Here is a 15,000-nt window from a genome sequence, read left to right as displayed (position 1 = left end):
AACACATAGACAATATAACGTTCATTGCTATCACGTCAAGGATGGGTCACTAGTGTTGATTTTTTTTCATAGGAATAACCACTAATCAAGGCCCGGAGGCCACTCGAGGATAAAGGTCAATAAGCGCATAGTAATCCATGGGACGATATCGTAGTAATCTTTGGTAGTGGAAATTTGGTAAATTGGATTACTTAAGGGGACGGCTAATCAAAAAACTTGTTTACGTTAGACTTGAAAACGACCATATTGTAGTCAGCTGGAAAGCAGGCCAACAGAAGAGAGTTCCACATGCGTGCAGTTTTAAGAAAAAGCTCTGTTCATGGAATCTACGTTTAAGTTTAGACACAGATAAAGAGTAGGGGAAATTATTGATAGTAGTTTCAGCTAAACGGGTGTTTTTGTGAAAGTTTGGCGAGGGGCATAAATTGGAGCTCAGATGAGCACTTGCTATGAAAATAGCGATAAAACAGACATGTTCTGTTGGTGGGTCTTTTCTCTGAATCTCCAGTCAGCATCATTACGGGCTGCATATTTGTCAGCATTAATGGCATGAATCGTTGGGCTGGAATTGGACGCTTGTATAAAATAAGCGACAAGACATCTTTTTTTGTTTCATGAAAATAAGATTATTTTATTTGTAACATTTTAGGAACATTTTAAATTCGAGTCTCATTCTCGACCGTTTGCAATCACGGCCCAAACTGCTATGAGCATCGATGCACGCAACTCGTCTCGTTCACTGTCCCGACTTCAACAATGCAATTCTTTCTCTTCAAGAGAGAGAGAGAGAGAGAGAGAGAGAGAGAGAGAGAGAGAGAGAGAGAGAGAGAAAGAAAGAAAGGAAGAGTTTGTCAAAGGCCTTGAATATATCAAAGGCTACAGCCCTGGCTTCACCCGCCTTACTCAGTGCATGGTAGGGGAACCTGGGGCAAAACGAGATAGCAGGGTAAAACGAGACACCACAGATAACTGAAACAGAGAGAGAGAGAGCGAGAGAGAGAGAGAGAGAGAGAGAGAGAGAGGAGTCTGATCAAGAGATCACGTGGTAACGCCTTTTCGCCAACGTCTACCATTGTTTTATTCGAAAAGAGGTAAGTATTCCAAAGTTATCTATTTTGATCTATTTTTATGGTTCTGCTGAAATCGTGTTCTTTCCGAAAAAGATACAGATTTGTCAAACAAGAATTAACGTTCTGACAGATATTTCTATGACCTATGGTAATATATTAATCAGTTTGACCTACTTAAGCCTGGCATTTGTGAACTGTGTTAAGACTGACTTATTCAAACCAAGATCCGTCTCGTTTTTCCCCAAGCATGGAGCAAAACGGGACAATGCAGTTAGCTGAATAAATCATCTGTATTTCTTTTGAAAATAATTTCTCATCTTATTTTTTTGTTGTTGCGGCATTGTTTTCCAATACTTTGAATGTTCAGTACACAGAATATGGTTTATATGTCAATGCTACCTTTGACTCGACAGTTCTTTTTCCCTTAAGTATCTCGTTTTGACCCAGGTTCCCCTTTATGCAGTCAAAGATAAATGTTTACATATCTACAGTAGAACGACATTTCCTAAATCCGTATTGTTTGTCTAAGAGAAGATTAGCTTTTGCAAGGTGGTGAACAAATGCTTGATTGATTAGCGTCGCGAAGATTTTAGCAAATGGAGGTAGAATCATAGAGCGATAATTGAGAGGGTCGATCCTTTCGCCAGAATTCTTGTACACTGGTACTACAGAGGCCATCTTCCAGCTGTTAGGGAAGCAGAATTCCGCAAGGCATTTGTTGTAGACTTTGGAAAGTATGGGGGCTAGCTCAGCTTAGCATTTTTTGGAGGTGTGGGCGTTAATATATTAGACATCTTCCATGCCAGTAGCCACCAATCTGAGAGAGGACGACGCTACGAAAATAAGAGAAGATGAAGGAGAAGAAACAACGTTGCGGTCAAGCGGGGTAAAACTTGGTTGGCAATATGAAGAAAGGAAATTTTTTTTCTACATAGGCGTCACCACTTATCAAGGTCGATAGGCCACTGAAGGATAATTGTTAAAGAGTGTACAGTAGTCAAAAGGACAATATAGTAATCGATAGTAATGGAAGTTCGGTAAATTTGTTAACTTAAGTGGAACGGCTCATCAGAAACTTGTTCACGTTGGACTTGAAGACAATTGAAGATATTCCTACTTATATAAAGAATGTCAGTTGCATTCTATTCATTTTACAAAGTGTGTATGTGCGCTTATGCACGCTGAAATATGATGTTTAATGAGGTGTGGCAGTTAACATAAACAAAAGGACTAGATATATAATCAGTTATTTTATGGTTTTGTGACTGTTCATAACAGTTATGAACAGTCAGCGACAGTCTTAGGTTTGCGACGGTTGACGACAGTTGCGAGTTGGACATAGTTGAAGGCAAGTGAGAGAGGATGAGGGAGAAGAAAACTATAGAAACAACATAGGGGTTGGCGTTTCTTGTCGGGCGGACAAACACATTACCTCATGCTCTTTGTTATGTTAATAATAGTGTTCGTTTACACTTAGTTGATTTTTTTCGATCTATGAGCAGATGAGACTTCATTGTTTGGGTCCAAACAATTCTTTAGAAACTTGAAATTGCCATTTTACAATCCAGAAATTGACATTTTAAATGAAGAATACGTTAAAATCGATATTTAACAATCGAAAGGTCAACATTGTAAATTAAAAAAAATACCCTATTCTTATTGAGAAGTCATGGTTCAATTCCAAACTTTGTCGTCGAACGTGAAAGTCAATACTTTTTAAATCTATTTTCGAACACTTTTAAAATAACAAAATAAATCTATATATCTATAAAACTAAGAATGTGCGTGTGTCTGAGACGAAACTTCTCAACCTATATACTCAACGAATTCTTTTTTACCTAAAGACTTGAAATTTGGTATATAGAGTATTCAGACATGTGGACAACTTTTTAATCGGTTTTCATCCGGAAAAAAAAGGGCTGCTAAGTTGTCAAAATTGAAAAATTGGAACGTGGAGGTCATGGGATTTTTATCTGTTTGTCAACTGTTTTACGAATGCGCATGTGTGAATCGTACACGTGATAGATTACTTATGTTAAGAATAAGTAGGTTTAAAAACACTTTTTAAAGAACGTGTCAAGCTGGCGTAATGGTTATCGTACTTAACGCACTGACTTTAGGTTTTGGTTTCGATCTCAGCTCGAGTATTTTTTTTACTTACAAAAAGTGAACTGTTTAGGAAAAAAAACAATGCTGGCATGCACATGTCTCAGTTTCTTTCTGTTTCTTACTTCATTTTTTTTTTTAGGAATTTAACGTTACGTTTAATACCGGGCAACGCCGGATACATTTTCTAGTAAATAAAAAAAATGAAAAAAAAAAATTGCCATCTCTAATATTCGTCACTGGTTACCTAATGTTTAAATACCTCTTCAGAAATAGAGCTCAAAATCAGCCTTGTAATGACTACATTAAAAATCGTAAAAAGAAAATTTCTATGTAAAGTAAAACGACTCAATCAATTTACGTGATTTTTGGAATATGACATTTTCGTTCCGTGACGTGTACGTACATCTTAAAGATAGTTCTGTATACACTGCTGATCAAAAATTTAAGACCACTTAAAAATCTTTAAAAAGAAACCATTTTTTAAGGATAGATTTTAAACTCTTCTGACTTAAGATTACGAATACTACAATCTAAAAGGTTATGAAAACAAAAAGATACATTCCAAAAATTTTATTTAAAAATTTGCATTTTTATTAAAGTAGGCTTTTTGCACATGATCAAAATTATAAGACCAAAGGTATAAATTGTTAGATTTATGGTAATTCTAATGTTTTTAGTTCAGTTAGAGATTAGCAATCACTGTGTAAAGGTGTTACCATGCCTAAAGCAAGAAAACTAACTGAAGTTGAGCACTCTCGAATTCTAGGATTCTATAAGCAAGGTTTATCACAGCAAGCGATAGCAGCTAAGGTAAATCGCAATAAAACTGTTATTTGCAACTTTCTAAAGAACACTGAGAATTATGGAAAAGCAACCTCCTTGGGTAGGCCTCCCAAAATTTCTCCTGCATTGAGTAGGAGAATCAGACGGGTTTTTATGAATGACAGAGAACATTCTTCTAGTCAAATTAAGGTTACAGATGCTGATTGCAGCCCAATAACCATCAGACGACACTTACAACAAAAAGGCATGGTAAATAAAAAGCGTAAACAAATTCCTCGATTACTTCCACGTTACAAAGTGGACCGCTTAAGATTTGGTCGTGAATACCAAACGGGGACGTTGAGAAGTGGAAGAAAGTCCTGTTTTTTTATGAGAACAAATTCAATTTAGATGGTCCTGATAGCTTTCAGCGATATTGGCACGAAAAAAACATGCCCCTTGAAATTTTTTGCACAGGTCATAGTGATGAAGGGTCCGTAATGGTATGGGGTGCTTTTTCTTACAGAGGGATGACGGAGATCCAGGTGGTGCAGGGTCGTCAGACAGCAACTGGTTATATTAGCATGCTACAAAAAGCATCATTGATGATGGAGGGTCATCGTTTGTTTGGGGATGGATGGTTATTTCAACAGGATAATGCTGCAATCCACACTGCAAGACGGGCTTTGAACTTTCTACAAGAAAATGGAGTTCATCTCTTGGGATATCCTACATGCTCACCGGACTTGAACCCAATTGAAAATGTTTGGGGATGAATGACAAGAGAGGTTTATTGAAATTGCAAATAATATTCAACAAAAAATGATCTTCGTAAAGCCATCTTCAGAAAATGGAGCAGAATCCCCCGCACCTTAATGGGAACCTTTATTTCTTGCATGCCCCGAAGAATTTTTGAAGTCATTAAAAGCAGTAGAAGTAGAACTCATTATTAAGTTTGATTGTTGAATGTTTTAATCCATTTTTCAAACACATTTTGTACAATTTAATAGAATTTTTGTCTCCGGTCTTATAATTTTGATAATGTGTAAAAAGCCTAATTTAATAAAAATGTAAATTTTAAAAATAAATCTTTGGAATGTAGCTTTTTGTTTCCATAACAATTAATGCTGGAGTCCCTCAAGGGTCAACCCTAGACCCAACTCTCTTCCTGATCTACATCAATGATCTCCCTAAACACATACTTAAATCATTCGTTGACATCTATGCTGATGACACGACCATCTACGACAACACATCAAAGGCTGTAAATGACAAAGTTCTCTCTGATTCTCTCTCCTCTGATCTCGAGCACGTGGATCAGTGGGGGAAGACGTGGCTGGTTACCTTTAATGCATCTAAAACCAAACTCCTATCTTTACATCATCAACGCTCTGATCCCCAGCTGGCATCAATTGTGATGGATGGCTCTCGTCTGGGTGAAGCCCCATGTTTTGACAAGCTTCTGGGTTTGTCCTTTACTCCTCATCTGAAATGGAACACGTACATCAAGTCTGTTGCCAAGGTCGCTGGAAAGATGCTGGGATCCTTCTACCGCTCCAGAAGATATCTCACTACTGATGCAATTCTCTACCTATATAAAAGCCAAGTACGTCCAAGGATGGAATACTGTTGCCACATCTGGGCAGGGGCTGCTAAAAACAGCCTATCCTGCCTTGACAGAGTACAAAATAGACTTTGTTGTTTAGTGGGGGATGCCCTTTTCTCTACCCTGCAACCTCTCCCCCACAGAAGAGACGTTGCGAGCCTATCCTTGTTTTATCGTTATTTCCATGGCAGGTGCTCGTCTGAATTCCAATCTCTGGTCCCCCATCACCAATCTTTCACGAAAAACACCCGTCTAGCTGAATCCACTGTCAAAAATTTTCCCCACTCTTTATCTGTGCCTAAATCAAAACGTAGATTCCATGAACAAAACTTCTTTCTTAGAACTGCACGCCTATGGAACTCTGTTCCGTCTGCCTGCTTCCCACCTGACTACAACTTGGATGTCTTCAAGTCTAACGTTAACAAATTCCTAATGAACTGCCCCCTTAAGTAAACACTTCATTAAATCTCCACACTAACGTACTGTACTTGCAATAACCCTTATCCCTGAGTGGCTTCCGGGCCTTGATAAGTGGTGACCACCGTGTAAAAAAAAAACCTTTTAGATTGTAGTATTGGTAACCTTAAGTCGGAAGAGTTTCAAATCTATCCTTAAAAAAAGTTTTTTTTTAAAGATTTTAAGTGGTCTTAAATTTTTGATCAGTGTATGTATTTTAAAATTAGGTTGAACTCTAGACAAGCACCAAAAGTTCTTTATGCATACATGTGCAGAATGTTTATACGTGAGTCTTTTATTGCCTTGGCTGATGCCACAGTTTCATGAGTGACCGTTGATCTCTTATTTGTTTCTGTGCGTCATAAGTAAGTTGCTGGAATCTGTGTTAAATAGAGAAGTAATAACCCATCTCAGCAAAAATAACCTTCTTAGTGACACGCAATATGGTTTGCGTTCTGCTAGATCTACAGCAGATGTGCTTACAGTTTTATCTCATCAGATTAGTGAATCTCTCAACGGAGGCTTCTAGGGCAATTGCTCTTGACATATCAAAGGCGTTCGATAAGGTATGGCATAAAGGTCTACTGCACAAGATCTCCAGCTATGATATAGCTGGAAATGTCTTATTAAATCATTTCTCTATGATAGGTTCATAAGAGTAGTGGTTGATGGGCAGAAATCAGAAGCACTCGGTATTAATGCTGGAGTTCCTCAGGGGTTTATCCTGGGCCCAACTCTCTTCCTGATCTACATTAATGATCTTCCAAATAACATCCTTACATCATTCGTAGACATTTATGCTGATGACACTACCATCTATGGTAGCACATCAAGACCGTAAATGACCAAGTTCTCTCTGATTCTTTCTCCTCTGGTCTTGAACACGTGATACAATGGGGAAAGAGGTGGCTGGTTACTTTTAATACATCTAAAACAAAGCTTCTATCTTTACATCATCAACGCTCTGATGCCCATCTGGCATGAATTGAAATTAATGGCTCTCGTCTTTAGGAGGCTTCATGTTTTGACAAGCTTAGTGGGGTGATGCTCTTTTTTCTTCTCTGCAATCTCTTTCCCACAGAAGAAACGTTGTGAGCTTGTCTCTGCTTTATCGTTATTTCTATGGCAGATGCTCGTCTGAGCTTCAATCTATGGCTCCCTGCCAAACTTTCACGAAAAACACTCGTCTAGCCAGAACCACTATCAATAGTTTCCCACAGTCTTTATCTGTGCCTAAACCTAAATGTAGATTCCATGAACAGAGCTTTTTTAGAACTGCATGCCTGTGGAACTCTCTTCTGTTGGCCTGCTTTCCAGCTGACTACAATCTGATTGTCTTCAAGTTCAATGTAAACAAGTTCTTGATGAACCGTCCCCCTAAGTAATCCAATTTACAAAAATTCCACTACTTATGTTTACTACGCTATAATCACATTGACTAATGTATACCCATTAAGTCCTGGATATGACCTTAAACTATATCCGATGGTAAGGCCCAGCTTGTAGGCTTTGGGGAGTGTGGAGCCACCCCTTAATTGCCATTGCTCCTAGGTCCACTCTGACCCAGAGTGGTAGTACCTATTAGGATCCCAACTATTGTTTAAATAGAAACCGACTTGAAAACCACAAATATATTCTAGTAAAAAATGTTCCTTCTGAATCACTGGATTCTGCATTAAATAACCTGAAAAGGGTTGATATGCCGCAAAACAAAAACAACCAACCAACATACCCATTAACTGCTATCTTCGAGTGACCTCCGGGCCTTGATAAGTGGTGATTCCTGTGTAAAAAAAAAAAAAACTCTTTTCATGAAGAAAGACTGACACGAGGAAACGTTCGCTGAGTTTTCTTCAAGTTTTTATTTGGAAAAAATTCACACGGGAAAGAGGAAGACTAATGTCATCTTAGATAGTTGTTTACATTTTAAACATAACTTTCTACGGGGTGCCTTCAATAAGTTTTCAGACTTTTTTCGTCTGGCCAATTTTATTGATAGTACACATATGAAACTCTAGTCCCCTTCAAAATAATCTCTTCCGGTTGCAATGCACTTGTTGTAACGTTCCAACAACTTTTGGAAGGACCCATGGAAATCCTTTTGTGTGAGCATGTGAATGACCCTCGTCACAGCCTCTTTCATCTCTTCAATTGTCTCATAACGACAGCCTCTAAGGTTTAACCCAAAATTCACAGAGAGCAAGACTTGATTATAGGGAGGGTGTCTTGATACCCATCTTGGTCAAATAGTCTGTGACAATGATGGAGCAACGCTAATCGTCCGCACCTTCAGTTTCTCACAAATAAGTGTATACACAGTCTCCACACTAACATCAAACTGTACACTTATTGTCTCCATAGGTCCTTACCCATGAAATTCTTTATTTGGCCAATCAACTCTGGTGTTCTGATTTCCTTACTCTTCCCACACCTCTCATCATCCCTCACAGACTCCCTGCCTTCCTTGAATCTTTGATGTCACTCAAAAACTGATGTTCGATTCATGCAATATGGCCCAAAAGCAATCTGAAGCATTCCATGTGTTTTTGTCGCATTTTTTTTCCCAAGTTTTAAACAGAATTTTATTTTATATCGTTCTTCTAGAATGTTCTCACATCCAGATTGCATTTTTGAAATTCCCCAGCTGTGACAATTAGGCTTTAGTAGGGTGTAGCTCAATACCTGCTGTAGCTGTTCATTTGAACCTGAAATCATAAAAATTGGTCAGTCCTCTCAAAATATATAGAGCAAAAAACATGCTGAATGTTCAAAAAAGTCTGGAACTTATAGTTCACTTTACGAAATGAGTGACGCACGAACAGTAACATTCGTCTATGGTTACAGGTTTCTTACATTATTGACGGTGTCTCGTTCACACGGCTTCCAGAAGAGCAAAGTCTTTTTTTTTTCAAAAACTATCCGTTAGTGGAGCAGCTTCCCAGCTAACTCCAACATAGTCTTCAAATCTAATGTAAAAGAGTTTTATTCGAACTGTCCTCTTAAACAATCCCATTCTGCCCTGTTTCAGCTTTTGCTACTAACCCTCATTGTGTTGTCTCAACGTCCACCTGATAAACTCATTGACATATCCTCGAGTGGCCTTTGGGCCTTAATAAACGGGACAGGTCAATAAAATTAAGGCACGAAAATCTCTACTATTATATAAAAGGAACTTTGTGTGTGTACGCGCGTGTGTGACTGAGTGAGAGTGAGAGAGAGATAGAGAAAGAGAGAGAGAGAGAGAGAGAGAGAGAGAGTTCCCTATGGAGTCGAAAACGGCTGGGTCGATTTTCATGAAATTTCACACGAAGGTACTTTGTTCTCAGATAGGTTTTGTATCGAAATGTCTTCAATAATAATTTTATAAAACTAAGCTCTCTACAGTGCAATGTAGATAACGATATATTGTGAACTAAGTCACTGTGGGAGGCACGTGAAGCTTCTTCCAGGTGCAAAGCGATGCATCCCTAATTAGAGCAGGCAATCAATCGATTTGATTGAAAAAATGGTAATTTCATCGATTTCGATTGTGATTATGCTTTATAATTTGTGTATTTATTCTTCTTGCGAACTGTTATCATCATCTTTATAGTTGTTGTCTCACCACGTTTCGACCAACCCATCCTCTGTCCTTCTTCAGTAATTGCTGGGGGTACAGCTACAAGACTCAGCGTTCCTATCCCGTCGTGATTGATCACCCGAAGAAAGCGAGAGGATGAATTGGCTGAAACGCGGTGAAACAACAGTCCGCAAAAGAATGGATACATAAACCATTTTCATGTTCGAACGTACATTATCACCCATCACACTCCTAAGCAAGCAGATGTTGCGTACATGAGAAAGAAAACGACCTTTAAATTATAGTAATGACATATACGTTCGCATTAAGAGTAAATTCGGAACAGCTGTAATGAATGAAACGATCGATTTATGTCTAGAAGGTAAACACGTACGTGCTCTGAAAGCGACATGTATACACATGTATAAATAGACAATGGAGCCAATGGATACCCCTGTATGCGCGTGAGACAAGGGTTGCGCAATCTCAACCACATCTCTTACAATTCGGCATTGTTTGAATCCATTAGCAAGGGGAAGTGCTATATGACTGGAAACAATGCCGAAATAAGTGGAGAGCACATACTGCACCTGGAATTCCCAAATGGTCACGCATTTTAGTACCAACCAGGCTCAATGTTGCTTAATTTCGGTGATCTAACGTGAACCGGTGTGTCAATGTGATTATGATATGCTAGCAGAACCCGTTAACTGGCGTTGCCCGGTGGAAACATGCCCCCACAGGTAAAAAAAAAAAATAAAGTACGGCTGTTGTTGTTGTTGCCCAACCCCCAACCTTCTTATGTTTAGAATGGCTTTCGGAATGGATACCGCCAACCTCCCTATGTTAAGAATGGCTTTCAGAATAGACACCTCATTTTTTAAGTGGGAGTGGGTTTGTCAAAAAATTTGCCCGAAATATAACCTGGATAATCGCTGTCAGGATTCCCACATGCAAATACTCTGAATCAACACAAAATTTTGGTGGTTATATATATATATATATATATATATATATATATATATATATATATATATATATATATATATATATATATATATACTCGGTATCCTGATGCTTTTAAATCATATCCAATTAACCAAAGTAGATTAATAGAAATTATCTAGAACCACAGGAGTAATACCTAAAAATGCATATACATAGGTGGCAAAAAGAAAATGCGCACTTGTAATTTTTTTCAAAAACTGCAAATTTAAGCTAAATTTAATGTAACTGTTTAAACAAACTATACTTCATTTGATCGGCCTTTTATTCTTCTATAATTTCATCTGTTTATACTTGACTTTTAATTGAAATATTCTAGTGTTCACGTCAATTGAAAAAAATAACTTCAAATTGAGGAGGTAAAAAGAAAGTTCGCACAATGGAAAATTGTTATTTAAATGTAACTTTAGGACATTAATGCAACACAAATACAACAGGAACACAATGAACTAGTTAATATTTAGTAGCATAGCCCTTCTGAAATTTGACAGCCTGCAATCTTTTGGGAATTTCTTGAATTAGTCTGCAGCAATACTCCGAGGAAAGGGTATCCCACTTTTCTTTAGTTTTTGTCCACAGTTCTTCCAAATTTGAAATTTTATCATTGCATAGCTGTTGCTTGATGTAATGCCATGCGTTTTCGATAGGATTGATGCCTGGAGATTGTGCAGGCCAATCCAAACACGAAATATCATGCTCTTTCAGAAACCTCTTGGCATTGCCAGCTGCGTGAATGGGACCATTATCCTGCATGAAGATAGGATTATCATCCAAATTCTGACCAAAGTGGGGTAGAAAATGCTCAGTCAACATATTGATGTACTTTGTCGAATTAATTCGACCTTGCAAACGAACTATAGGCCTTGGACTATTGGTACTAATTATGCCCCACACCAAAACTGAACCTCCACTACCTTGCAGCGTTGAAACTCAGCACCTAGGATTAAATTCTTCGTTTTTCCTCTGACGGATGTACTGCCTACCATCACTGCCTAGCCTATTGAACTTGCTAAAAAGCACTTTTGACCAATATGAAGAGTCATGATTTTCATTGCATCTGACGAAGTACAGACCGCGCTTTCTGTTCTTTACAGAAATCATTGGCTTGCGTCTTGCAACATATCCTCGCAAATTAAATTCCTTTAATCTGTTCTTGACAGTAGAAAGAGAGCACTTTTTAACAAGATTGCACTGTTGTTGGATTTGGGGAGCCGTTTCAAATCTGTTTCTTAGGCTGCGGATCTTGATAGCATTGTCTTCCCTGTTAGAAGTAACTTTAGTACGACCAGATTTAGGGCCATCACGAACATTGCCGGTGTTTTGGTGCTTTTGCTCAGTCCTTCGTTTCGTACCGTTTTCTCATCACATTTCAATCTGTGACCGATTTCTCGATTGGATGATTAATGAGCTACTGATGATCACTAAGAGAAAGTAGTGGCATATGGACTAAATGTTATGTTGTATAACCTGGAACAACAACAATTACGATTAGAGATGCTTTGTTGGTGGACATTTTAAACTGAGTTAGGGGCGATAATTTAAACTGGTTTTAAGCGAATTTGTTGCTGCAGACTTTCTTTTGCCTCCTCAATTTGAAGTTATTTTTTTAAATTGACGTGAACACTAGAATATTTAAATTAAAAGTCAGGTAAAAACAGATAAAATTAATTAAAAGTCAGGTAAAAACAGGTAAAATTATAGAGGAATGAAAGGCGAATCAAATGCGGTATAGGTTGTTTAAACAGTTGCAGTTTTTGAAAATATCAAATGCGGATTTTCTTTTTGCCTGCACTGTATCTGAATAATACATATAGGATGTGGTGTAAAAAAAAATGTATATATTTATATTATTTTTAAATTCATGCATATTTTCATATATATCTTAAATGTTTTTATTCACTAATCACTATAAAGATAGCACGAGTAAATTAGATACTAAATATATACTAATAACAAAGAAAGGAGTTGTAAGTAATAGAACGGCTTCAATCAAACAACACATAAAAACAGTAGTTTGTAAATAGGCACATAAGAGCGAGGTACGCCCAAGGACGGAGTACTGTTGCCATATCTGGGCAGGATCTGCTAGAAAGTCCTTATTCTGCCTTAACAGAGTTAATAGACTTCGTAGCCTAGTGGAGGATACCCTCTTCTCTTCCCGACTACCTCTTTCTCACAGAAGAGACGCTGATAGCCTGTCTCAGCTTCATTGTTATTTTCATGGCAAGTGCTCGTCTGAAATCCAATCTATGCCCCCCTCGCCAAACGTTCACGAGAAACACTCGTCTAGCTGAAACCACTATCAATAATTTCCCCCACATTTTATCCGTGCTTATACCTAAACGTAGATTCCATGAACAAAGTTTCTTTCTTAGAACTGTACACCCGTGGAACTCTATTCCATTTGCCTGCTTTCTGGCTGACTACAATATGGTCGTCTTCAAGTCCAACGTAAACAAGTTCTTGATGAGTCGTTCCCCTTAAGTAATCCAACTTACCAAATTTCCACTACTAACAATTACTATGTCATTGTCCCATTGACCACTGTGCACTTATTAACCCTTATCCTCGAGTGGCCTCTGAGCCTTGATAAGTGATGACTCTTTTGTAGAAAAAAAAAGATTGTAGAGAAAGGAACGGAAGACACAGGTAAAAACACGTGAAAAAGGGCTTAAATAACCCTGCTTCAATATTAAAATTTAAAAAATCGAGAAAAAAAAGAAGACATCTCACATCACGATTCGAACCCAAAACGTTTAGATAATGAACCAAGGCTCTAACCAACTGAGCTAACACGACGTACATGAAATTTAGTCAGTTATTCAACGATTTAAACTAAATAAGGTCGTGACGTCATCTGACGCATGCGTAGAACCGGTCGTCATCATGAAAGGACGGTTTTTGTTGACCCCCCTGTAGAAAATTGTCGATTTCGGGGTGAAAAAATTAACGTTTTTGGCGAATTTTTCGATATTTTTCGGGCGAAGGATGGAGCTTCAGTATGATACCAAGTTTTTGAATTTTTGTTCTATCTGTCGAAAGTTTTTAGCGGACACACAAACACACATACATAAATACATATACAAATTTTCGCTTTTATATTTATAGACTAGCGGGGGTACCCAGCGTTACCCGGGTGTTTCGAGATGTGTGTGCTCGGGCGGGGGTGGGGGTGTTAATAAAATCATAAGAATAAGCGAAGTAAATATTAAAAAAAAATAAAAATCGAAAAAAACGCAAAAAAACTAACGTAAGGCAAACGAACGATGTTAAAGGTAAAAATGGGAAAAACAAGAAAAGAAAACGCGAAAAAGAAAACAGAAAAACGAACGTTAAAACTTCTTTACAAAACAAAAAAAAACACGTGAAAATGGCTTAAATAACCCTGTTTCAATATTAAAATTTAAAAAAGAAGACATCTCACACCACGATTCGAACACAAAACCTTTCGATAATGAGGCCAAGCTCTAAGCAACTTAGCTAAGACAACATCGACGAAATTGTGTCAGTTTTTCAAATCATGTTCCGACGTCGTATGACGCATGCGTAGAAGCGAACTTGTCATGAGAGGACGGTTTTTGCTGATCCCTCCCTGTAGAAAACTGATAATTTTAGGGCGAAGAAATTAATGTTTTTGGCCAATTTTTCGATATTTGTCGGGCGAAGGTTGGAAGTTTAAAATGATATCGATCTCGTGAAAATCCGTGACCCGTGTCGAAAGTTTTTGCGAGACATACAAACACACATACATACAAACACACACGTACATGCATACATACAAATACACATTTTCGCTTTTATATATATATATATAGATGATTGCCATTTTCTCTGGTGATAGGAACTATGAACTACATACAAGTACTTATGCACGCATAATACTTACATTCAAGTATATACACCAGTACAACCAGAACCATTGGTCCAGAACATTTTTTGCATGCTGAATGGGCAAATTTTGTTAGTTGCTTATTATTGATTTTGATAGTAGAATTTTTCTTTCTTAGAAGTGAACGCCTGTGGAACTCTCTTCTGTTTGTCTGTTTCCCACTTGACTACAACCTGAATGTTTTCAAGTCCAGCATAAACAAATTCCTGATGAACCGCCCCCTTATCAAATCTCCAATACTAACGATTACTACGATACTGCCCCGTTGATTACTGTACACGCAATAACCCTTATCCCCGAGTGGAGACTACCTTGTAAAAAAAAAAATACTAGTTTCGGGTTAGGTTTCTGGTGCAGGTCGCATATATGCCAATTATGACTGATTTGACAAGTGAAAGGATGGGGAAAATGTGGTAAGGTTCCGGACGACGCCAGGGGCCTTACTCAGATAGATGAGGATGAGGAAAGATGAGTTATGGTTAGGGGTGGGGGAGCTTACACTTGGTATCGAAAAACAGATGTCCATGAAATTCTGTCCATCAGA

At 38.0% G+C, this 15,000-nt stretch overlaps 1 protein-coding gene across 1 annotated transcript in view; it reads left to right on the top strand.

Annotated features, from left to right (window-relative positions):
- LOC145263920 (uncharacterized) overlaps positions 1-15,000 on the top strand; it is a 44,748-nt gene that overhangs the window by 734 nt on the left and 29,014 nt on the right. The gene's annotated exons all lie outside the window — the stretch shown is intronic.

The sequence above is a fragment of the Euprymna scolopes genome, chromosome 39 (assembly GCF_053919585.1).
Source record: "Euprymna scolopes isolate OS-2025 chromosome 39, ASM5391958v1, whole genome shotgun sequence".
Taxonomy (NCBI): domain Eukaryota; kingdom Metazoa; phylum Mollusca; class Cephalopoda; order Sepiida; family Sepiolidae; genus Euprymna; species Euprymna scolopes.
This window is presented reverse-complemented; position numbering and strand designations above follow the sequence as displayed.